This window comes from Macrobrachium nipponense, chromosome 33 (genome assembly GCF_015104395.2).
Source record: "Macrobrachium nipponense isolate FS-2020 chromosome 33, ASM1510439v2, whole genome shotgun sequence".
Classification (NCBI taxonomy): domain Eukaryota; kingdom Metazoa; phylum Arthropoda; class Malacostraca; order Decapoda; family Palaemonidae; genus Macrobrachium; species Macrobrachium nipponense.
Genome location: NC_087219.1, coordinates 22,120,577 through 22,148,301, shown reverse-complemented (window position 1 = coordinate 22,148,301; position 27,725 = coordinate 22,120,577). Strand labels below are relative to the sequence as shown.

Here is a 27,725-nt window from a genome sequence, read left to right as displayed (position 1 = left end):
TATGTATGTATATATTTAAAACTTAATTTGTATATATGTAATGTTTCTATGAATGCACATATTGGGTATTGGGATGAGGTTGCTAGCCCCATGCCCTGGCCCATGCAAGCTCATGGGGCATGTGTTCCAACTGTGTGTAGTATATCATGGTGACCAGCTATCAAGTATTGGCCAGATCCAGCGTTTCTTTATTCAGAGAGAGAGAGAGAGAGAGAGAGAGAGAGAGAGAGAGAGAGAGAGAGAGAGAGAGAGAATATGTTTCACTCTGGTAATTTGCTATCGATCAATTTGTGTGCTTTTTAGATAGCATAAACAAAGAAATTGACTATTTATTTTGTTGTGTCCTACGTGTTTGTTTTAACATACGTGTTCCTGACTTTTTGTGTGGTGGGTAGCAGACGTGTTTGCATCGAGTGTTTTCTGTTTAAAACGTGTGTTCTGGATTGTTTTTCATGTCTTGTAACCATGTTTGTACTAAAACGTAACTGTGAGAAAGAAATTGTGAGGTCATGTATGTTTGTCTGTGTTTGACGCTCTCTCTCTCTCTCTCTCTCTCTCTCTCTCTCTCTCTCTCTCTCTCTCTCGAACCGGACGAGGAGAGACTGGTGGACACATTCCCCAAAAATCCAGTGTTGACCTGAGTAGTGAATTTAGTACAAAGTTGTTAGACGATTGTTGTAGGAATCTTCAGAGCGAGAGAGAAGAGATAGAGAGAGAGAGAGAGAGCGGAGAGAGAGAGGAGAGAGAGGTGAGAGAGAGAGAGAGAGAGAGAGAGAGAGGCAGGCTAGTCGTTAGAGTTCATTTCTTCATTAATATGGGAAGTCCTCGACGAGGTAATCCTTATCCTACTGGGGTGAAACCATTCGTAAAATGTTCACTTGTTAATCTCTCTCTCTCTCTCTCTCTCTTCCCGCGCCTCCTGCCCTTCCGCTACTTTCTCTTGATGGGCGAAGTGCCTCCTTCTCTGCGAGTGCCTTATTAACCCCTCCCCCTCCTTTCAAGCGCCTCCACTCTCCCCTCTCCCCACTCCTCTATTCTCCTCCCCCCTCTCCCAACTATCCCCCTCCTCTCCCCATCCATCCCCGGAAACAACAAGTTCGGCAGACGTTTCTCTTTTGACGTCTATCCTTCGATGATTCCGTCTTTCTTTCGGTATCGTCGTTATTGTTGGCGCTCTTTCCATTGCTTACTCTCAATTCCTTTTCTTCGTTTTTTTAATCTTCTTCTTTATTTTATTATTTCTGTATTTCTCGCTGATTTTGTCTGTTGTTACTTAGCCTGTGTCTTTTAATCGTCATTTTTTTATACTTTTATTTTATTTTATCTCCCTGCCTTCCTGATCGTCACCGATGTTCATATTTCTCTCTCTCTCTCTCTCTCTCTCTCTCTCTCTCTCTCGGTCTGTATCTTTTAGTCATCTTCGTCTTTATGTATACGGTTTGTTATCTGAAATCATTATATATATATATATGCAGCTGACTCTTATCTTGCGATTCTCTTGCGTCGCTTCCATTTAGGAGAAACAGTTTACGGATGAATAACGATGATAATAATGATACTAATAATAATTGTAATGGTGATAATACTGATAACTGTGTAATTATATTTTCATTCCATGTCCTTGTTCCTCATTGCTATTTCCCCTTTATCCGCTTTGTCTTTCTTGTCTTCTGTTTCCGTGGAGGAAATGCTTGTTGTGTGATGTACCGATTGGATAGCACTTTCTGTGCTTGAGGACGTCATTTGAACCGGACCTTATATAATTACACATTTCTGTAATAATACTAATAATAATGATAATAATTATTATTATTATTATATCGCTTCCATTGGTAACCGTTACTGATTTTTAAACTTTGTTTTTCAAGTGTCGAAATTATATCTGCAGCATCAAATAGACTTCGAAAGCTTCCAGAAGATATTTTTGGAGCTTCCGATGCTTCCAGTAATTCTCAGTCATCTTTTGCAGCTTCCATTGTTCATTGTAAGCTTTAGAAGCCTCTTGGCAGCTTGAAGTCCTTTTTTTTTTTTAAGACTATTGAATTCTTCTTAAAGACCAGGGGACACTGGGCGTCCCACTCATGCAAGTAGATTGGTTTACACTCAAGTAACTCAGGTCATTCAAGTCTCAGTTGTATTCAATTTCTTGAATTAAAAATCGACTCAGTTGATGGAGGTCGGATTCCCACCATTTGGTGTTTCGAGGTCTAGAATTGCATCAGGCAAGGATTATTATTGATATTTTTTTAGCGTTTTTTCACGGGTAGCCTGATTGGTAAATAGTCAAGAGCAATTTTTATAATGTTACCTTTTGGTTTTGTTGCTTAAAATGTCAGAAGTCGGCCTCAGATGGTCATGAATTTAATGGATTCAGATATAGCTGATTTTGTGAACTAGTTTTTATACTCTGATCTTGCTCTGTATACCACGGAACCTTTCTTTTCTCTTAGAGATTATAAGTATTTGAACTAATCATGAACATAAAGAACGCAGAAAAGTTAGACTTCTCAAAAAAGAAAAGAAAAGAAGAAAAAAAAGAGATTGATTATCAGGGAAAAAGGAAACTACATTCGCTCCAAAATGCCACCATTCTCTTACTGTAGTTTAACTGCTCTACTGACTCGTGTGTAACTCTCACACGGGCTGCCCGAAGAAATTCTTCTTAAATAAATGAAACGTGGAAACTGGAGTAAGCCACAGTTACTTAAGGAGCTGGACAGCTATGGGAAACAATCCAAAAGTTACAGATGAACACTAATGAAAGGCGGAAAACAGTGCAACTACACTCTTGAAACTACCTTCAGTTCGTTGTGCACTCCACATTGCAGGGCGTTGCTCTCTACGGAGCGCAATGAGTAGTGTGTCTCATCATTCTATTTCTTTATCAGTTAACTGAGAAACACCACTCTTATCGTTGCGTGTCTTGATAAGGACCTGTCATCATCATCATCATTACCCTGCTGTCTTTCGCTGTGTTTTGTAATAGCACGTTGAAGGGTGTTGCCGGTATCTGATGTATAATCAAGTGTTTGGTGCTTAGAAATATTTGCCAATAGAGAATGGGGAAGGAGAGAGCAGACATTCGTGATAATGATGCATTTGACAGGTAATACATGCGTGTGAGAGAGAGAGAAGGTGTTATGTGAATGTATTGATATATTTTAAACTCATGTTTGAATGTATGTATGCCTCTATATGTGAGAGAGAGAGAGAGAGAGAGAGAGAGAGAGAGAGAGAGAGAGAGAGAGAGAGAGAGAGAGAGAGAGAGAGAGAGAGATAAATGTCTTTCTTTTGATCCCTTGTGGTCTGGTGTGGAAAATCATCTCAACAATATAATAATAATAGTAAAAAAAGGGCTTTGTGGTCAGTTACGACATTTTAAAATTATGTAATTTTTCACTTTATTGAATATGTGAATTATTGAAACAGTTGTGAACAAGGTTTTAATTCATGATTTTGACAATAAATTATTTGCATTTGACTTTATTCATGTTTAGGAGAGTTTTATTAGAATATTGTTATGGCTTTTGGTAAGATCGATTTATGATTGAGCTACAGTTTTAGCTTACTGTGGTCAAGTAATTAGATACAAAACACAAATCAGAATTGGCTAAGCTCATGATGCCATGTACTAAACTCATGATATTTTAGAGTGAATGTATGACGTCACAGTAAATTTATGATGGCTTAGAGTAAATTTATGACATTGTAGACTAAACCCATGATATCTTGGAAACGGTCTAAAACACCGCAAACTAAATTTATGAGGTCATACAGTTAATTTATGACATTGTAGACTAAACTCCTGATGTCTTGGAAACAGTCTTAAGACATCATGGAATGAACTGATGACGTCGTAGACTAATTTATGACAATGTGGACTAAACTTTTGATGTTTTGGAAACAGTCTAAGACATCATGAAATAAACTTACGTTGTCTTAAAATAATTTCATGACGTGAACTATTATTTTATATCTAAGACCTCAGAATATAATTACGACGTCGTAGAGTAAATTTATGACATTGTAGACTAACTTTTGATGTCTTGGAAATAGTCTAAGACATTGAATAAACTTATGACGTCGTAGAGTAATTTATGAATAAATTTATGACGTGGTAGAGTAATTTATGAATGAACATATGACGTCATAGAGTAATTTATGAATAAACTTATGACATCGTAGAGTAATTTATGAATAAATTTATGACGTGGTAGAGTAATTTATGAATAAACTTATGACGTCATAGAGTAATTTATGAATAAACTTATGACGTCATAGAGTAATCTATGAATAAACTTATGGCATCGTAGAGTAATTTATGAATAAACTTATGACGTCATAGAGTAATTTATGAATAAAATTATGACATCGTAGAGTAATTTATGAATAAATTTATGACTTGGTAGAGTAATTTATGAATAAACTTATGCCGTCGTAGAGTAATTTATGAATAAACTTATGACATCGTAGAGTAATTTATGAATAAATTTATGACGTGTTGAGTAATTTATGAATAAACTTATGACATCATAGAGTAATTTATGAATAAACTTATGACATCGTAGAGTAATTTATGAATAAATTTATGACGTGGTAGAGTAATTTATGAATTAACTTATGACGTCGTAGAGTAATTTATGAATAAACTTATGACATCGTAGAGTAATTTATGAATAAACATATGACGTCTTAGAGTAATTTATGAATATACTTAAGACGTCGTGGAGTAAATTCATGACATTGTAGACTAAACTATTGATGTCTAGGAAACAATCGAAGACATCAAGGAGTAAACTTAAAATGTCATAGACTAAACCCAGGGCGGCCATCATGGAATAAACCTGTGCCGTCATAGATTGACCTCTTGATATCGCGTTGTTGACATTTCGTAACTGTGGACTAAATGATGACGTCACCAGGAGGGGCGGAGTTTGGAATGCTGCGTCGTCCATCGCACGCCTCCTCCGTCAGCTCCAGGGCGTCGACCTCCTCCTCCGCCTCTTCCTTCTCCTCCGCCTCCTCCTCTCGTCGTCGTCCTCCAAGTACTCGAGGCCCTCCTCCGCCGGCAGGCCGCCCATACCCACGCCCGACGAGGAGGGTTCCTGTGCTGCCTATGCGGTCTCGCCGACCACGCCCACCCACGAGGAGGGGGCGGACGATGAAGATTCACAAGGTCAGGACAGTTTCTGCGCAAAATTGATGTTCAGTTTTCGTGTATTTATTTTCTGTAAATTTAGTTGTTTTGGACTGAATTTGTAACGTTTTTCTAAATTCTTAATTTTGCAATTTGGTTTTATATTTTGATTTTACTGTCATTTTTCGTATATTTATTTTTATTAAATTAAGATTGGTTTTTGGACTGAATTTTTAAAAAAAATTTATTCTTGAATTTAAAGTGTTTTTATATTTTAAAATTACAGTAATTTTGTGTTTATTTATTTTTAATAAATTTAGTTGTGTTTTTGGACATAAATTTTAAAGTTGTTTTTTAAAAACTTGAATTGATATTTTGTCTTTTTATATTTAAAATTCAATGTCATTGCGTTCACGTATATATCAGGATTGAAATTTAGATTTTGTGTGATTGTAACGTCTCTTTGACTTACGTGAAAAGGCTGACAGTCCTCTCGTCTGGTTTCGTCGGTAAGATCTAAGTTATGAAAAGTATGTCTGCTTATGGGAAAACTCTTTCATATTACACAGACGATATTTCGGTGAGGTTTAGGTAACCAGTAACTAAGTTATAGTTGAATGAATATTATGAGGTTCTAGATAAATGTGGAAAAGTCTTCTGTTATCTGTCATTAGGTATATATATTGGCCAAATCAGAGTGTAGGAATTGATTCTATATATGTCAAGATATAAATACATATTGAAGTTAAGAGGGTGTTGTGGCTATTACTGTTACGTACGTTATATATATATATATATATATATATATATATATATATATATATATATGTATATATATATATATATATATATATATATATATATATATATATATATATACGTATATATAAATAGATAGATAGGTACAATACAATCTTTAGATTCACAAAGTATACCGGTAGCAGTAGACGACCTTACAAAGACTCGCCATTATATGCAAATCCCTCCGAAATAAAGGTTCCGTGGCTTCTTTGTGCGCACTTGTTGCTTCATTGTTCGGGCGCGCTCGTGCTTTCGCTGTTTGCGCTATTACCGCTGTTGTTTTTCTCGTTAAATGTGATATCTATTAGTACTCTATATATACTTTTGCATTTCAATTCATAATTCCTCCACGTTATCAGAAATAGTTTCTCCCATTGCATCAAAGGACCTTTAACTCGGAATTTGAGGGTCGTACACGTGTAGCGTTTTTGGGGGCTGGGGGAGAGCGGGTTGATGGAAGGGAAATTAGGGAAATAGCGAAGGTGCCCCTAGGAATTTCCACCCCCCCTCGGGGTAATTTGGGCACGGTTTCACTGGCTCATTAAAACCCCGAGGTTCGGCTTAGGTTGAAGGTTGAGAATATTGGGAGAGAGAGAGTGACTCTTGACGATTTTCCTGCGATTCCGTGCGATTGTTGTCGTGGGCGTGTTTTGTTTTGCTTTTGCTTTTTTTTTAGCGGATTGGGTAGTTGATATTCCGTGTGTTGTTGTTATTTTTATCATTATTTGTTTTTTATCTTTGTTCTATTGAAAAAAAAACAAGTCTAGTATTAATAAGAAATAGGTATCGCAAACAAAAGACACACACTTTACACTTTAACCATATAAATAACCATAAGCACAAAATAAACTGGAAATTGTCACGTATAATTTATAGCAGCAAATATCGGTACGAAAGCTAGATGATAGAGTCAGCCTTGATTAACCAAAGACAGGTCATGAACATCTCAAAGGACGCCTGCCATTCAGATATCATAGACAAAACCTTCCTTCAACCAAAGCTTAAGAAGATTAAAGGGGAATTATCAGTGGGGGTGACTTAGTAAAACGGCTAACTACGAATGGATCTCTTGATGTGAAATACCGCCTTTTCTATAGCTTTTCGCATTCATTACCTACCTGAAGAGAGAGACAGCGGTCTCTGAAATAGAGTGCTTACTTTCTATATTTTGGCGTTTTTGTTTTTATGGGCTCTTTATCCGATATATATATATATATATATATATATAAATATATATATATATATATATATATATATATACACATATGTATATTATATATATATATATATATATATATATATATATATGTATATATATATATATATATATATATATATATATATATATATATATATATATATATATATATACACATATACATATATGTTACATTTCACAATATTGGATATGCCGTCTATGGTTACCTGGTTCATATTAAGCTGGCTTCTTCCGGGAGCAATGGCCATTGCCCACTGAGGTAATGTAAAAGAGGGCCGGTGTTGACCTCTGGACAATGCCCTACCAACAGAGCCACAGGGTCTATATCATGAGTCCCGTAACATTTAGAAATAGACCTCCTCCTCCCCAAAAAAGTTGAATAATCCTTGCTAACCTTTGGAATGGAAAAAGTACCTATCAATCAATCACTCACTCTTTCTAATCGAAAGTACTTCACTTTTACTTCGACTTGCAAAAAACATTTTCCGGAATGTTCAAGAAAGGAAAATGGTGTTATTAAACGTTTGGATGGTATTGCCGTTGTTTGACTGTAGTGCGCGTTGGTATTGGTAAATGAGAGAGAGAGAGAGAGAGAGAGAGAGAGAGAGAGAGAGAGAGAGAGAGAGAGAGAGTTCCTCTGCTTATATTTGTACATATATGGCAGAGGTTACTTTTGGATAATATATATTATATATATATATATATATATATATATATATATAGTATATATATATGTGCGTATATGCATACATATATATATATATATATATATATATATATATATATATATATATATATATAGAGAGAGAGAGAGAGAGAGAGAGAGAGAGAGAGAGAGAGAGAGAGAGACTACACTGCCGCACAGCAAGCTTTCCATACTACACTATACAGCAAATACAAATACACTATACAGGAGGGTATAAACCTTAAAGCTTGAACTATACAGTAGATACGGCATACAATATACAGGAGGTACACAATACACTATAAACTAGATAAAAAATACACCATACAGTATTCAGTAAAAACACTATACTGTAAATTAACATACATTATACAAGAATTACACTTTACACTATACATCAGATACGCCATACACTGTATCCAGCAGAAACAGTAGCCAAGAAATCCCCTCAACCAAGAGGAACCTACCAACCAGAAATAAGCCCCATTACTTGGCTCTCTCCCCAGGCAATTTTTTAAGTATTCAGATATTCGAATATTCTTGAAATGGTCGACTTTCTTCAGTCGGTCAGTGGTTTGGCCCGGGGGGGGTTTCATTTCAGTCCCGTTGCCGCTTTTCCAGGGCCCTGATGTTGCTGTGGGCTTAGCTGTCTGAATCGAGTTGGGAGTGGTATATGTGCTTTGCAAATTTTTCTTTATTATAAATTATTATTATTATTATTATTATTATTATATTATTATTATTATTATTATTATTATTATTATTATTATTATTATTAAAGCGGAGATCAATAGAGTGCAATTTGGAATATATATTATATATATATATATATATATATATATATATATTCATATATATATATATTATATATATAATATAAACTATAGTTGTATGGTGCAGACGAGTATACATAATATATACATATGTGTATATAAATATATATTCTTATTGTATATAAGTTTAAAATCATTTTCATGGTAGGCACATTTTTCGCTGACCATTCCCTATCCTCCACCCAAGCTTCAGGTTCGATAAAAGTGAAGGTGCTTTTTAGAAACATGCCCGCATGCCCACCCATCTCGCGGGTATGAATGGAGAGAGGGAGAAGGAAAGCGTAGAGACGGGGAGAAAGAGAGAGTGTGCCCCCTAAAGAAAAAAGAAAAAAAAGAAGATAAAAAGTAAAAGAACCGAGGTAGTGAAGAAAGTGGTTTTCTGACCCCAGGCTAAAGTCGTGGCCAGTTTTCTGAATATTCTCTCTCTCTCTCTCTCTCTCTCTCTCTCTCTCTCTCGTAGTTGGTTTATGATGTCGAATGCCACAACACTTGTTTAAATTTGCTGTTGACATAAACAATTCTCTCTCTCTCTCTCTCTCTCTCTCTCTCTCTCTCTCTCTCTCTCTCTCTCTCGTAGTTGGTTTATGATGTCGAATGCCACAACACTTGTTTAAATTTGCTGCTGACAAACAATTCTCTCTCTCGTCTCTCTCTCGTCCTCTCCTCTCTCTCTCTCTCTCTCTCTGTGGTTTTTGATGTCGAATGCCACTACACATGTTGAATTAGCTGTTGACATAGACAGTTCTCTCTCTCTCTCTCTCTCTTTCTTGAGGAGTTGACTTTTGATGTGGAATGCCACAACACATGCTAAATTTGCTGTTAACATAGTCAGTCAGTTTCTCTCTCTCTCTCTCTCTCTCTCTCTCTCTCTCTCTCTCTCTCTCTCTCTCTCTCTCTCTCTCTCTCTCTATGTTATTAAATGCTGGAACATTTTATTCGAAACGTACTGAAAACACGTCAGCCATCACAGTTCCAAAGATATTCCATGTGGTAATCACGAACTCGAGGCTTCAACCAGATTCATCCATATTCCTTTAAAGTCACTGACACCTATTGTTTTGGGCAGGTTTACTTTGCCAGGCTCGGTGTCTATGCTCTCAGAACATTGCATCATGGCTCTTGCGTCCAGGCTACGTTGTAAGAACAGCCAGGCTCAGGCTCACTCCTTCGAAGTACTAACGCCCTTACGGCTTTCACTTCTGTAGTATTTTTTGTGCCAAGTCTGGAGGAGTGTTTTCTCTCTCTCTCTCTCTCTCTCTCTCTCTCTCTCTCTCTTTCTGTTAAAGAGCAATAAAACTGACAGATCAGATCTCCGTCAAAATATATCTTATTCCATTGGAAACGATGGAAAACTGTTCAAGGTATTACTCCTACCAGGAAAAAATATTTATCAGTCTCTCTCTCTCTCTCTTTTCTCTCCTCGTTCTCTTCTCTCAAATTTTATCAGTCTCTCCCTTCTCCCTTTCCTCTCTCTCTCTCTCTCTCTCTCTTATCTTTTCTCGCTCATGTATGGGTGATTTCGGTTCCTCAACTATGAAGTATGACTCTCTCTCTCTCTCTTCTCTCTCTCTCTCTCTCTCTCTCTCTCATATAAGAGTGTATTCTGTTCTTCTTCTATGAAGTTATGACTGTGTGTGTGTGTGTGTGTTGTGCACGCGCGCGTGTCTGTTGAGCAAAGATCGAACGAAGGAGGTGAAGACTTTTGTGATAAACCCAGCCTCAAATATGGCCGCCCAAGCAGAAAACATCTACAGATCCTTTTAACAAAAAGGTGAAATGAAAATTCTAATCTCCAAAATAAAAGCCGCGCCGTTCCTGCTCCACGTAGGACTCACGATTCCCAGCAGGACTCCTTCGAGTCCTGCGTGAGCCCTGGGAACTTATTAGGGTGGTTTATAAGATGGAATACTTCAAAAGATACTTTTGTAATCAAATATGTTAATATGAGAGACGGCGGTTCTCTTGGGAACGAACTGCGATACAACTCCAGACTTAGGCTTCGAGAAGAAGACCTGTCATGTGTATGTGTGTGTGTGTGTGTGTGTATATATATATATATATATATATATATATATATATATATATATATATATATAGATAGATAGATATATATATATATATACACATATATATATATGATATATATATATATATACATATATATATATATATATATATATATATATATATATATATATATATATATACATTATATATATATATATATATATATATATATATGTATATATATATATATCTATATATAGTGTCTTTTTACTGTAATATAACAGTATGCAGTATAATATGATGATAAAAGGCCCACATATACGTCGTGTATAGGACGTCAAGCACAGTTGCAGTAAATAAATCATGGATTAATTAAAATCGCAAATCACCAATTCTCAGTTGAATATTTCTTCCTATCTATAAAGAGAGAGTTTCAGACAAGGTACTACTGACATGCGGAGTGCAAAAATCAAATAAAAACCCAAGTCCAGATTAAAAGAAAGTTTCCCAACAATTCACAGAAGCTTCAGATATCGAGTAAGATGAAAATCTCAAAAGAACGTTTCTCGAGAGCATAAAGATCCAAAGTTAAAGAAAGTTTGGAAATGAGTCGATAACAGGGAAGCTTTCGTCACACCTGGCCGAAGGCTGCTACACCTGTTCGGCTATATTTAGTCAGGCAGTTCGCCTCCTCCCTCCATAGACCCTAAAAGTCGTCGCCAAAAAAAAAATTATTTCTAATCGCTTTCGTAATGTGTCCCGACAGAGAAACACGTCCCGAAGGCAGCGTCGTGATGAAAGAAAGCTGCTAGCTGGCCGGAAGAAGAAAATTCGATAAAAAAGTAAATAAATAAATGGAAAAGAAAGATGGACTAGCGCTACGTTAGTTGCTGCTGGACTTCGGAGGAGGGGAAAAACTTGCCCAGCTGTCTTGGCTAGTCATGTTTATGCGTTCCCGGGGCGTGATAGTGTTTCTCTCTCTCTCTCTCTCTCTCTCTCTCTCTCTCTCTCTCTCTCTCTCATATCACTATTTGATCCTCGTCTTGGAAGAAATTAATCTCTCTCTCTCTCTCTCTCTCTCTCTCTCTCTCTCTCTCTCTCTCTCTCCAAAAGAAAAGGTAAAGGTCAACTTTCTTCAGCTACCATGTAAAAGATCAGCGTCTCATCGCAAAATGATCTTATATAGTTTAAAAATTCAACGCGATACGCCGGGATGAAACAAAAAAGGTAAAGTCCTTTCACTTTCGAAGATTTCGGTGCCCGAAAAGAACCTTTTTAAGCATGGTGCCCATGACCAAAGCCTCTTCTTACCGCGCCGCCACCCTCCCCGGGAGGAGAGAAAACCTCGGAGAGGAAGTTGAAGGAGGATGATCTCTTCGAGGCCCTCCTAATTCATTATCATTATTATTTTTTATTTTTATTATATGTACATTTTGGTGAAGTATTTATCGTTATCAGTCAAGTTTGCTATTTTTATTTTCGCCTTTTTTCACTCTCTACCTCCAACTGAATCCCACATCAATCGACTTGACAACCAGAGTACCTCGGTTAACCACCAATGGACCTCCACAGCTACACTAGTTCCTCTGAGAGGCCCTCACAATTGTCCATTTCCTTTCAAAGGGAAGCTTGAAGCCTCAGGGAGGTCCTGTTAATGGAATCTCAAAGAGGTCCCATTAACAGTCTTATTCCTTATAAAACCAAGACTAGTACCTCAGAGAGGCCCTACTAGCGGTCCTCTTTTCTTTTCAATCAATACTAGTGCCTGTGAGATGCTGATTTTCCTCTGAAACCAAGACTAGTATCTCAGCGAGGCCCTACTTGGCGGTCGACTTTCCTCTAAAGTTAAAACTAGGACCACAGAGGTGACATACTTAGTGGTCTTCTTTTCTCTAAAACCAAACCTTATACCCCAGAGAGGTGCAGTTTCTTCTTAAACCAATATTAGCACCTCAGAGAGGCCCTGCTAGCTGCCTCATTCCCTCAAAAGCCAAAGCTTTTCTGATTTCCTCCAAAGCCAGGTACTTGACCTCAGAGAGGCCATACGAGTCGGCTCCTTTCTTCCAAAATCCAAGCTTAGTACCTCATCGAGGCTCTCTTAGCTACCCGCTTCCATCCCTCCCCCGTCAGGAGAAAACCGGGCACCGGAAGCGTGGGGTGGGAGCGGGTGGTGGGTAGTGGGTGGTTGGGCAGGCGAGGCGGGCACTACTGTCGGGGGCATTTAACGCACAGGAGAAAGTTTTTCGGCTCTTCAAATTATAGAGGGTTATGAAAGTGAAAGGAGAAGAGAAAACGAAAGTGGTCTGGTTGAGGGTGACGGACGTACGAACACACACACACAAACTGCCAGGCAGGTAGATGTAGCGGGAGACAGAGCAATGATTAATGTCGAATATCTTTCGAACTGATGCTTATAGTGGACGGATTTCCATGTCTAACGTTTTTCTTGGATTCCTCAGAATGTTTGTACTAAAACGTTTCCAGAAAGGACCATTTTAAGAGGCAATTGAAGACTTTTTGGGACTGATTTAAAAAGCTTTATGTCTTTGTTATTATTATTATTATATTATTATATCTAGATCTCAATTTTTTTGGTATGAGATGGCTAGACCCACATGCTCCTCTACTTCCCCAGAAAACGACCCACAACAGTCCACTAACCTCCAGGTTACATAATTCATGCCTTAGAACAATAGGAAACAAGCCTATCGTTTTCTCCTCCATGGGATCGATCTCAGGAGTGTCTCACTAGTAAGGCAAATTGGCCATCACTGTCAGAATCATTATTGACCTTAATGCTCATAGGCCGTAAGTCATATAGGAGTGTTATTGAAGTGGTCTCTGTTTATTGACCCATACATTGACCCACCAATTCATAATTCCCCATTACACGTTTTGGGAAGTGTTTCTCTCTCTCTCTCTCTCTCTCTCTCTCTCTCTCTCTCTCTCTCTCTCTCTCTCTCTCTCTCTCTCTCTCTTAATATCCTCGTGCTACAAGAATAAGTATACATTCGTATCTGATTATATGATTACGATAAAGACCTTGCGAAGTACTCTCTCTCTCTCTCTCTCTCTCTCTCTCTCTCTCTCTCTCTCTCTCTCTCTCTCTCTCTCTCTCATTAGTTGCGGACTTTTATATGGAAAGAAAATCGCAATAAGGGAATTTTTTCAAGACCAAGTAGGAAGAATTCAGAGAGAGAGAGAGAGAGAGAGAGAGAGAGAGAGAGAGAGAGAGAGAGAGAGAGAGAAAGTTGTGTATGTTAACAGCAAATTTAAGGTGTTGTGGCATTCAGCATCAAAAACTAACTTCTTGAAGGAAAGAAGAGAGAGAGAGAGAGAGAGAGAGAGAGAGAGAGAGAGAGAGAGAGAGAGAGAGAGAGAGAGACTAGACTATAGCAAGAGCCTTCTATCATTTGTGTGGGCACCGCAGTCGCTTACTTTCCCTCTTAGCTAGGGCCAAAGGGCATCTACTACAACTTCTACCGTTCGTGCGCCCCTAAGCATCCAATACCAGTGCCCGCATCCCGTAACGGTTCAAGGAGATCTGTACCACAAGATAATTTAATATTATTATTATTATTATTATTATTATTATTATTATTATTATTATTACTGGCTTGGTCTAATGCTTGGTAGATGCGGTCTCATATGTATACACACAAACACACATACATACATACACATACATACATACACACATATATATATATATATATATATATATATATATATATATATATATATTCATATATGTATTCTTAATCATAATTTCCATCAGTGCCACCATCGTGCCTCACTACTACCGCTATTTCCACCATCAATTTTAACGGCACTCCTAATGTCTTCATCATCATCATCATCAACGTAGTATTTTCACCGTTACTGCCAACACTATTTTTACCAAACACAGCCCCTTCCCCCCTCCCTTCTCCCCTTTTGTTTCCAGGACAGATTTCTCCCAGTCTCTCGTCTCGTCTCCCTGTCTGGGCTAACAATCCCTCTGTTAACCAGACGATTAGCCTGTCAAGGGGGTACTTTCTAATCACTTATACGCTAGGATTAGCTTACCGATTAGTGTGTTTAGTTTGCCTCTGTGACCTTTTAGAAAGTTTAGGCCTCTCTGGAGTTGGATGTGTTTCAGATTTCACAGGGAGCTGTGTGGCGCCATTATAAAATATTATTATTATTATTATTATTATTATTATTATTATTATTATTATTATTATTATTTATTAATATTTTTTACCCCAATGAAGTATTATTTTTAGTAATATTACTATTATAATAATAATAATAATAATAATAATAATAATAATATTATTATTATTATTATTATTATTATTATATTTTTTTTTTTTATTTTTTTTTTTTTTTTTGCTCTATCAGTCCTCCAATTCGACTGGGTGGTATTTATAGTGTGGGGTTCCGGGTTGCATCCTGCCTCCTTAGGAGTCCATCACTCTTCTTACTATGTGTGCCGTTTCTAGGATCACACTCTTCTGCATGAGTCCTGGAGCTACTTCAGCCTCTAGTTTTTCTAGGTTCCTTTTCAGGGATCTTGGGATCGTGCCTAGTGCTCCTATGATTATGGGTACGATTTCCACTGGCATATCCATATCCTTCTTATTTCTATTTTCAGATCTTGATACTTATCCATTTTTTCCCTCTCTTCTCTTCAACTCTGGTGTCCCATGGTATTGCGACATCAATGAGTGATACTTTCTTCTTGTTACTTTGTTAATCAACGTCACGTCTGGTCTGTTTGCACGTATCACCCTATCCGTTTCTGTTACCATAGTCCCAGGAGGATCTTTGCCTGATCGTTTTCTATCACTCCTTCAGGTTGGTGCTCGTACCACTTATTACTGCAAGGTAGCTGATGTTTCTTGCACAGGCTCCAGTGGAGGGCTTTTGCCACTGAATCATGCCTCTTTTTGTACTGGTTCTGTGCAAGTGCCGGGCATTCACTTGCTATGTGGTTATGGTTTCATTTTTCGTATTGCACTTCCTACATATTGGGAGAGATGTTATTTCCGTCTATCGTACTTTGAACATATCTGGTTCTTAGGGCCTGATCTTGTGCCGCTGTTATCATTCCTTCAGTTTCCTTCTTTAGCTCTCCCCTCTGTAGCCATTGCCAATTGTCATCGCTGGCTAGTTCTTTAGTCTGTCTCATGTATTGTCCGTGCATTGGTTTGTTGTGCCAGTCCTCTGTTCTTTCTGTCTTTCTCCTGTCTCTGTATATTTCTGGGTCTTCGTCTGCTTTTATTAGTCCTTCTTCCCATGCACTCTTTAGCCACTCGTCTTCACTGGTTTTCAGATATTGCCCCAGTGCTCTGTTTTCGATGTTGACACAGTCCTCTATACTTAGTAGTCCTCTCCCTCCTTCCTTTCGTGTTATGTATAGTCTGTCCGTATTTGCTCTTGGGTGTAGTGCTTTGTGTATTGTCATATGTTTCCTGGTTTTCTGATCTATGCTGCGGAGTTCTGCCTTCGTCCAGTCCACTAATTCCTGCGCTGTATCTGATTACTGGCACTGCCCATGTGTTTATGGCTTTTTGTCATATTTCCGGGCGTTTGAGTTTTGACTTGAGTATCGCCTTGAGTCTCTGCATATATTCTTTCCTGATCGTGTCCTTCATCTCTTGGTGTTTTATATCTCCTCCTTCCATTATTCCCAGGTATTTGTATCCTGTCTCATCTATGTGTTTGATGTTGCTCCCATCTGGTAGCTTTATCCCTTCAGTTCTCGTTACTTTGCCTTTTTGTATGTTGACTAAGGCGCATTTTTCTATTCCAAACTCCATCCTGATGTCCCCAGATACAATCCTTACAGTCTGGATTAGGGTATCTATTTCCTTGATGCTCTTACCATACAGCTTGATGTCGTCCATGAACATCAGATAGTTGATTCTGTTGCCTCTTTTCTTGAGTTGGTACCCGGCATCCATCTTCTGTAGTACTTTTGTCATGGGAATCATGGCTACTACGAAGAGTAGTGGGGACAGTGAGTCGCCCTGGAAGATCCCTCTCCTGATATTAACCTCTGCTAGTCTTATTCCAGAGCTTGTAAGTATTGTATTCCAGTTGCGCATTGTATTATTATTATTATTATTATTATCATTATTATTATTAATAATAATAATAATAATAATAATAATAATAATAATAATAATTATTATTATTATTATTATTTTTATTATTATTATTATTATTATTATTTAGTGGGGTGTAAGTCTTAGCAGTAATTTCTTATATTTTATCTGAAAGAAATTCTCGCTTTCTCATTGTTTTCCTTGGACTCTCTCTATCCCTCTCTCTCTCTCTCTCTCTCTCTCTCTCTCTCTCTCTCCAAAGCACTTTCTCCATCTTTCTTTCTCCCTCTCTCTCATAAAACATTTGCTATATGCGACCCACCAGCAAATGCCAAAAATGGCGGGAAATTTTGGCGCGCAAAACATTTGAATCTGAAGTCATGCGTAAATATCTCTTTTCTTCATTCCGTTTCGCCGGGAATATTCGATCAGCGATAAATGATTCGAGAAGAGATTTTTCTTTTTATGATAATTGTTATTAACGGTCATCATGTATTTATATCACTATGTTGTCCAACGTCTCGTATTCGTAGACTTTGATAGTATCTGTAACGTGATCTCCACGTGTCGTACGAACTGGCAACATCGTCGTGGAAGTGTTCGATTTCTATGATGAAAATGGTGATGTCAGTATATTATTATTATTATTATTATTATTATTATTATTATTATTATTATATTATTATTATTATTAATTATTATTATTATTATTATTATTATTATTATTATTATTATTATTATTATTATTAATTTGAGCGAAACTAAAAAAACTGGACTACCTACACGGTTCGTAATTAACTTGTGCTCCCTCCCTTCTCGTTGGGATCGATCCTAGGTCTTTCTTTACTTATCATGGTTGATAACACAATAGAGTAAATAAGTTTCATTAACCGTCGGTATTTTAGTTGCATAGCCTTCCGGTTTTCTGAAAAGTCTTCGGGGGGTGAGGTTGCTATCCCCCCACCCCTAGGGTGCTGGTATATACTATGACGTTCATTTGCATATATATATATATATATATATATATATATAATAATAATATATATATATATATATAGAGAGAGAGAGAGAGAAGAGAGAGAGAGAAAGAAGAGAGAGCGAGAGAGAGAGAGAGAAGAGAGAAGAGAGAGAGAAAGAGAGAGGATTCATTTCAAGCCATGTCCTGTAGTACCTAACAGCCATACCTGCCTTGAGCCTTCAACAGGTGCGCCGAACCAACGTCTGCTAAGGAAATGAGTTTTTTGAACCCAGAGCGAAACCATTTTATGCAAACAGTGTCAGAGTCATTAGTCACGGTCTGTAGCTGCTGAACTTCAAGAATTCATTTTTTCCCACCTCTCTCTCTCTCTCTCTCTCTCTCTCTCTCTCTCTCTCTCTCTCTCTCTCTCTCTCTCTCTCTCTCGCGTTTTAAGTCGTATGGCCAACTGTTAGTTTTTTTTTAACTTCCATACATTCCTGTGAAAAGGGTTTTACTTCTGATATTAAACCCAGATCTTATTAATATTTATGTTAGCTTCTTCTTCTCATTATTATTATTATATTATTATTATTATTATTATTATTATTATTATTATTATTATTATTATTATTATTATTTATTATTATTTTAACTGCCTTAAAGGCTATTTATTGCAACCCAGCCGTCACAGTATAGAACAAAAACCACATAAGAAAACAAAGAATGATTTCACAAATAATTTATCCGTTTTAAAATCAACCACAGATCCGCAATTTTAATCGTGACAAAAAAAAAAGACGAAAAAGTTGCGCTGTCTTTGTCCTTAAGATATAAAACGCGCGTTTTTGCTGCGCTTCACTTTTTTTATTTTTTTTTTTATAAATTCACCAAGAATCTTCTTCTTCTTCTTCTTCTTCTTCTTCTTCTTCTTCTTCTTCTTCTTCTTCTTCTTCTTCTTCTTATTATTATTATTATTATTATTATTATTATTATTATTATATTAATCGTAAGTCTCATGATAGCACGAGTCACTAAATGTAAATGTATGCTAGAAATATATATTTCTAATGTCTTTTTACATTTTCTTCACCATTATTATTATTATTATTATTATTATTATTATTATTATTATTATTATTATTATTATTATTATTGTTATTATTATTATTATTATTATTATTATTATTATTATTATTATTATTATTGAACACACATTCTTTTGAGGACTCGACTGTTCACAGCTCTCTGGAACCAAGGTACCCAACTCGTCCTTTGTTTTTAACATGATTTTCAAGTTTAAAAGAAACCGTACCTTTCAAAGAGGGATGCCATCAAATGAAAACAAAACACCAGTCATTGTCCCATTCACTTCCATCCGTTTTAATGGAAACTGGAACAGAATGACAAGAGCCTAGTCAGAGCTGACGGAGGAGGAAGAAATCCTCCCCTTGGAGGGAACCTTTGGCATATAAACCACGGCCGGGAAGCGAGAACAGGGTGGGTGCACTTAGGTGCAGTAGGTCTTGGGAACACCCCCGGGGTACGGAGGGTGACTCCTGAAGGCCGGGATGTCTTCAAACAGCCGGGTGCGGCTTCAGGGATCACTTTGTCTCCAGATAGTAAGGATGACTTCGGAGGGAGAACTATGGCTCCGGGTGCCCTCTGAGCAAATTTTCAAGGACAGGGATAACCCCAGAGGATCTGTAGGGGCTTCAGAAGATATGGGTTCCTTCAGAGGAAAGGGGTGACTTCGTAGGATCGGGGTTGCTCCGCAGGGAGGTGTGGCTCTTCCGCGTGGTGTCCTTGGTCGGCTGTGTTCATACATGTGTACGTCGTTCCCGGGGCAGGCTATGTTCTTTTTATGGCGACGTGAAGTTACCGATCTTGTTTTTGTTGATAGTTGGCTGGAAAAAATAGTACACTTGCATAAAGTGTTCCTTTCTCTCTCTCAGAAGAATATGTTAAGCATCGTTTATATTTGATGATTTATCCACGCCAACATCCGTCCCCCCCTCCCCTCTCTCTCTCAGTAGGATGTTAAGCAGACTTAAATTAGTTGCATTCCTCTCTCTCTCTCTCTCTCTCTCTCTCTCTCTCTTCTCTCTCTCTCTCTAACACGTGTATGACTCTTACTTAAGCGGTTAGGAAGATGACCTTCATTAAGTATAGTCACCTGATGTAAATAATATTATTAGTAATTTTAGTAATGGTAATAAAACTGTGTTATCAGTAGTCTAAATTACTGAACTGTGTTCAGACTTGCCGTCATCCAGCCTGGGTCCAGCCTCTTTTATACGTATAACCGTCATTTTCGACTGTATGGGTACACTTTGCAAAATTATTTTCATTATTAGTGACAATTACAGCTTGAAATATGTTTGGTATGTCGTGATTTACCCGTGGTTTGGCACTGCTGAAACTAAGAGACAACAGGCATACCAATGTATGCCCTTGTCAGGGAAACGGGTCATATTATACTATTTTCCTATTTTACACAATACTACTTTTATCTCGATATCTCTGGAACAATGTTATATTCCTATTTCTCACAATTTTACTTTTTATCTTGATTTCTTCGAAACAATTAATGTTACATTCTTATTTGATATAATATTACATTTTTAGTTTGATTTCTTAACGATTTCCTAATTTTTTCCTTCTGTTTTGTAAATTTTATCTACATTTTACCACCAATCTTTAGATTTGTTTTGTTTTCGCTTACACAGGAATCATTCAGAATGACGGTGTTCTCTAAAAAAAAGTGTTGACAGTACTGTAATTGATGTATTTTGGATAGTGAATTCCTCAGCCACTGAAGGGTTTGGTTTCCTTCTGAATAATAATATAATTATTAGTAATAATATAATTATGCTGACCCCGGGCTGGTCGATGTCGTGTCCACATGAGGGATCCATTACAATTAGACTATTATTATTATTATTATTATTATTATTATTATTATTATTATTATTATTGGTGGTGTTTTTGATAAACATTAATAATGAAATGATTAAGCAATCATTTTTCATTCAAAGTTATAAATATTATAGCTTACCCGGAGAGTAAGCCTACAAACTACTTTGTTGTTATTTGTGGGGAGGGGGTTTAGAAAAGCCTTTTATGGAAAAGCTTAAAAAGGTCGAAAAAAGATGTTGCAACGCAAAGATACAGGAATTTAAGGATAGGATGTTTATGACTTATTTATTAGAATGAAAATGTTAAAAACAAATAATGTTCATGTTAAACAGAACAGAAACATTATTTCTGATGAAATATAACATATTTATTTTGATTATCTTTGGTGAAACAACGCTCTATTTGACCATAGAGTTTAGTACGTGCCTGGAGTAAGCTGGAGGTCGGATCACGCCTTGTTATAATTCATCTAGTAGATAGGGATTATGTATAATACTGTTGCCGTTATTTTTTGTTTCATGCTGTTATACGTAATGATAATGATAATATTATTATTATTATTACAGTTGCATGTAGTTGTAGTATTCTTGTAGCCTTATCATTTGTATTTTAATTATTAATATTATAATACTACTGGTAGTAGTATTAGTATCAGTGCTAGTAGTTGTAAGATAATCTAAATCTCTCCGAAATCGGGGCAAACGAAATGTCTTCCAAAGAACTACAGAGTACCGGAGAAAATCCGTCAAAAATGACAGGTTCTCGGTAATTCACCCAATTAGCTTAATGAAGGTGTCATTAGAGAACTTGTCCTCCTTATTAGCAAAAAAGAAAGTTTGGCCTAGATATTTCTTAAGGGAGTTTTCGAATGGCCTCTTGTCCTGCGGGCGTTCGCTACCTTTTAGTGGCCGCTTGGGCGGGAGGGGTGGGCGTGGAGTTTGGAGGGGGGGGGGGGGGGGGGGGGGGGGGGGGGGGGGGGGGGGGGGGGGGGGGGGGGGGGAGGTAGAGGGGGGAAGGATCTGGTGCATAATAACTGAAGTTGGAGAAAAGGACTGGAGTGAGACTTTTATTTATATCCAATATAACATATCTGTTCCTGTTCGGTGTTTGACTCCAGGGGTTAAACGTCTCTCAGCTAATTGTTTGAGGTGTGGTTGTTAGCCGCCTCCTCCTCCTCCTCCTCCTCCTCTATCTTCTTTGTCATCCACCACAGTTGACTAATTACCATGTATTTAATTCCCAGTTTGGTCAGCAGGAACACAATAGAATTAGCATTAAATAGGCCTAAGTCGTTTCTCCCTGGCCAGGATTAGACTCTCTCTCTCTCTCTCTCTCTCTCTCTCTCTCTCTCTCTCTGTGTGTGTGTGTGTGGACAGTTGCGGCTATTACAACGCCGTTAAGTTGCTTATAAGGCGATGTATAGCAACCCGTAACTATCACCTTTTTTTCTGGTTGTGGTTTGTTGCTCCTTGTTAGAGAGAGAGAGAGAGAGAGAGAGAGAGAGAGAGAGAGAGAAGAGAGAGATGTATTTAAAGACTTCCTGGTCGTTATGGACTTCCACACACACATTCTCTTCTCTCTCTCTCTCTCTCTCTCTCTCTCTCTCTCTCTCTCTCTAATATTGCAGTTAATGTGTACAAGGTGTTGAGTTCCGGTGTTATTTTGTGATGCAATGATGATAATTACAATAATATTGATGTTGGCGAAGGATGAAATTGATGTCCTGCGCCATATTTTGATAACAGTTAAGACAATTATTGTTCCATTATTCAGTGCTGTTATAGTTATTCATGCTTAAAACCTACAACTACTTTCGAAGCAGTTTTGTTACATGTAAACTTAATTTTTACATAATTATTAGTAGAAAAACAACAGAAACGGGAAGTGCGCATTTTAGCCACGTAAAAGCAGACAGGATGATTGAGGTCTCTCTCTCTCTCTCTCTCTCTCTCTCTCTCTCTCTCTCTCTCTCTCTCTCTCTCTCAAGAAGCCGCCACTGCGTGTAATGTTCTAGAAACTATTTCCTTTTACTAATTACTGAATAGAGATAACTGGAACCCAGGTAGACGACATTGTACTGTTATTAAAGGCCTCATCACATAATTGCCTCATCTGGCAGCTTTTATTGTGTTTTTTTCTCTTTTTTGGATTGTGGCCGCGGAAGGAAAGTTATGGGTATCAGGAGTGTGTATATATAGTATATATATATATATAATATATATATTATATATAGATATATATATATATATATATATATATATCTATATAAAATAAAAACATAAATTTTGAACAGAACTGAAAATATTTGCAAATTACTCATAAACACTTTCCAAGTTCTTCCATGTTTAATAATTATTCGATTACCTTTCTTCTCTCTTTTCCTCGAAAGACCAAATGCTTGCAAAGCATGCTTTGTGCGTCTGCCAACCTTAACTGCTGACTGGTTACTGCAGGCAAGCAGTACATCTTGCACACTAAGACTTTGGAAGAGTCTCTTTGTCTTCTGAGAATTTTTTTTATTTCTGAGAAATGTTTAATTTCGATTGTTAGCTTTATATATATATCTGCGTGTCAGTCCTTCGTCAGTGGCTTGGAAAAAACGTTGAAACCGGTCTTATTTTTTCACGCTGTGATATTTGGTTATGATATATATATATATATATATATATATCTATATATTATATATATATATATATTATATATATATACACACACACACTGTTATACGCTTTTCTTTCTTAAGGAGAGTGGCTTCAGAAGTTACCCTTTCAGTTCTCAGTTATCATATTTGTTTTAGGGTTATGAGCTCTATACCTTCTATACCTGCTCAGGTCTACAGTGAACGTTATGGTTTTGTGTATATGCAGTGATAGAGGAAGTAAGTTGCTGGGGATGGTGCCTAAAGAGTTATTTCACATTTTAACATAATAGGGAATGTGTGCCATTATCCAAATTGGCACTCTCAAGTATCTTAGATAGGCAGACAATGACAGATTTCCAGCCTTAATGACCGGAATAATTACCTTAGAAAAAAAATGTCCCTCTACGAAACGAGCGAAACGAGGTCCCGTTAATCTCTCTCTCTCTCTCTCTCTCTCTCTCTCTCTCTCTCTCTCTCTCTCTCTCTCTCTAAGAAAAATACTGAATCTGGTTATCCAGACTTTTGAAGTGAAAACACCAACCCTCCTGTCAGCACTTTGACATTGGAAGACTGAACAAGTTGCAAGTTGCTATTCATCCTTTGCAACTGGGGACACAGACACCAACAGCAAGAGCGACGAAGGGCGTGAGGGGAACGAGACAAAACTCGATTGAAGTCAATTGCCCAAGTGGTGGGATGATGTTCATGAAGAACAATGCATGGTGATGTTGCTTGACTTCTGTGTAGTGGAGGGAGGGAGGGAGGGAGGTACCCGGCCTGCTGACTTGATTACATAAGGGGGCCGTCCCCCCTTCGGCTGACTCCATTACCTTAAGTGATCACGACATAGATATCAATGAGCGTCAATGAGCAGTGGGTGGAGTCTTGGAGTTGAGTGTAAAAGAGGGTTGTGGAGGGGGGATGGAGTGTGGCAAGAGTGTTATTAATGAAGTGGCTCAGAGGTATGTCATTCCTATTAGAGAGATTTAGAGATCTAGACCAATGGGACTGACATATGAGGATGAAATGATATGAGAGTGTGCATTATGATATGAGGTGTTATTTATGAAATTATTAAAGCGTATAAATTATGATATGAAATAATATTTTCAAAGTTGTTAATGGGTCCTGTCATTGAAATTAATATATTTAAGAGACAGAAGTAGAAAATGGGAAGTCTGTAAGTAGAGCTTGAGAGTATCAGTTATGAATATGGGCATTGGGGAATTAAAGCAATCCTTTAGGACCTGTTCATATTTACTGCTATCCAGAATGGTAATAAGTTACGTTTTGTCGATTAAGGCATACGAAATGACACATACCCAGCTATCTTTCGCTAATTCTGTGCCCTAACGTTTATTCTAAGAAGAATCCCTCCCCTCATTTTTCTTATTAAGCACTTTTTTGTATATAAAAAAAACTTGTGACTTTGAAAGCACAGACTTCATCTCCTGAAAATATTAATATTCGAGTTGATTTTGTTATGTTTTCCGTAATACTACGTTGTGTAAATTATTATTATTGTTATTATTATTTGTTGTTGCTGTGCTTGCAACTGTTCCTCTCGTATTTAATATTCATATCATTCTGTGCACAGAACAAGGCTGGAAGGTCCTTGATACGTACACTGAACCTGGACAGATTAATAGATAAACCTTCAAGTACTTATACAAAGGACACCTCTCTCTCTCTCTCTCTCTCTCTCTCTCTCTCTCTCTCTCTCTCTCTCTCTCTCTCTCACACACACATGCTTGACCGAATCTCAGAGGCACAGGACCTGGAGACGGTCCAGGACCTCTTCTCTTCGTCTTCCAAAGACCGGTTTACCCACGTCTTTCCCGGCAGTAGTCACTTCGGCAGATAACCGTTGCTGCTGGGTGGACCCCCATTTTTGGGAGGAGGTCCTTGGACTGCCTTCATGTGCGTGGGATTTTTGGTTGTTATAACTCTAAGGTTACATAGATTATGCATGTATGTATTTAAGTATGTATATATATATATATATATATATATTATATATATAATATATATATATATTATTTCACATGCATACATATATTAACTTATCACAATCACAATTGTTGTGTGCAATAGTATACGTATATATAGTACATATATATATAGTATATGTATCTAGCTATGTATTATGTATATTGTATATATATATAATTTATATATAATTATATATACGTATATATATATATATATATATATAATATATATATATATATATATATACTATATATGTGTGTGTGTGTGTGTGTGTGTGTGTGTGTGTGTGTGTGTGTGTGTGTGTGTGTCCTCACGAGCAAGAGATCAGAGATCTATCAGAGCAGATATTTTAGAGAGTAACGATATTGTAATTCGCTGGACTCCCCCCACCCTGATAAAATAGAAAGAAAAAAAATCCTGTGTGCCTCACTCAAGTAGATACCTGAAAGCTAGTTAACTGTTGCTGTTAGCAGTACGGGTGGAGAAAAACAAAGGGCCATCTTATCATTAAAAATGGAAGGACTCTTTCTAGGTGACCCTTATCGCGTGTGGTAGTTTATGAGTTCCCTGTATTACTTGAGAAGCTGTGTATCTGTTGCCATTCTGTATTTTAATGCAACATTCTTACACTATTATTTCTTTATTTATAGCGATCTTGTATCGTTGTCTTGTATTATACCGCCTACGTTTTATTATATTGCTCTGCACATCCCTTGTTTTGTATTTTATTTTATTTGCCCTGTTCCCGTCTACTCTTGTATTTTGTTGTGATCTGCGTCTTTTTTTTGTATTTTAGCTTTTCAGTGTGTTACTGTATTCTGCCGCAATATTGTTGTATGATTGTATTTTGTCTTTTGTTGTGGTTGTGATGTATTGTATCGTTCTAATCTGCTGTGATATTGTAGTCCTCACCTCGACATTCTCTTCTGTCACAGCATTTTACCGCACTGTTTTGTGCTGTTACAGAATTATATCGCTGACATCTCTCTGCCCTATTGTATTCCACATGGTATTGTATTTCATCCCGTTGTGTTGTAATGCTGTTGCATAATCGTATCTAGCAGCCTCCCTGTTGCATTCAATCTCTCTGTGACACCCGGAGCATCATTGCTCTTATCTGAAGCAAGTGACTGGAGAGACTCACCAATGACTCTTGAGTGACTCACCAGCATCAGTTGAAGGACATCGAGAGGAAGCATTTACTGAGAAACGGGGGCGGTGCCTTGACCCTTTATCTCGGGATTGTAGCGTTTTTTTGTTTCAATTCTGCGCTCGGAATCTCTCTTATTTTGTGTGGGATGGGTGGTCGAAACATTTTGGGAATTCGTCTAAGGTATGATTATAGATTAGTGTGTGTATTTTTCTTGAATCTATTGTTATTTCTTTGTGGGATGATTGAACGAAATATTGTGGAGAATTGTCGAAGGTTTAGGAAATGGATAAAAGCTTTTACCGTGGATTGTTGTTCAGAATGCCCCCTTGCTTTGAATGGCGAAACATAAAAAAAAATGATGGTTACACAGACATATTGCACAAAATGCACCTTTCCTACAGCCTTTATTGACCAAAACCTTAAGAGTCAGAGTCGCGAAGTTAGACGTCTTGAAACTATATATACCTTTCTGAAGTGATACCATACAGACCAGAATACATTTTCATTCCAACTAAATGCGTAGAACATCAGTTAAACGAAACGCGCCCTTATGTACCCCCGACGCAGAGCTCAAAATCACCTAGGCCATCAGTTGGGTACGTCAGAAACCCTTTGAATAAAACCACCACAGCAAACAGGTCCGAATTGCGGAAGCTGTGGGTAGAAATAGCTCTTACGAACTCGCAGCATACAGGTCGGAATCGCCTGATGAGAGCAAGGGGAATTTTCGTATTGCAAGATGGCGTCTCGAGCTATGTCACTTACAAGGAATTTCAACGCGGCTAACTGTAAACGACCTCCGAACGACTTCAGAATTCGTAGGTTGGATGGCCCTGCTGTTGTTTGACCGGGAGAGATAGCTAGCTACCCGGTGGCTCTAACGGGCCGTTGGGTATCCGTGCCCATGAGTTATAAAGCGGGGCATACGGTTGACCGCCGTAAAATTGAGTGGTATGGATTAGTTAATTATTCAGTTTTTTGTGTTGTTGATATATCGTCGTAAGCTGGATTATTATTATTATTATTATTATTATTATTATTATTATTATTATTATTTAATTTTCATGCTCTAAATAATTTTTGGTGCATATAATTTGTATACTTTATTATTATTATTATTATTATTATTATTATTATTATTATTATTATTATTATTATTATTATTATTATTATTAAATACGCCTTTTACCTCTTAAAATGGTGGCCCTAGAGGGTAATAACTTCTGGTCACTTAAATCTTCTGGGATGAGGTTGCTAGCCCTAAACCCTCAACCATCCTGGCTGCGAA

General features: G+C 37.3%; 1 protein-coding gene and 1 long non-coding RNA gene across 5 annotated transcripts in view; both read left to right on the top strand.

The window, feature by feature from the left end:
- LOC135203017 (uncharacterized) overlaps positions 1-5,066 on the top strand; it is a 52,929-nt gene extending 47,863 nt beyond the window's left edge. Inside the window, exon 3 of the long non-coding RNA XR_010311845.1 lies at positions 4,923-5,066. This is a non-coding gene — a long non-coding RNA (uncharacterized LOC135203017). The remainder of the gene's footprint in view (positions 1-4,922) is intronic.
- Positions 1-27,725, top strand: part of LOC135203014 (microtubule-associated protein futsch-like) — a 296,133-nt gene that overhangs the window by 244,725 nt on the left and 23,683 nt on the right. The window lies entirely within an intron of this gene.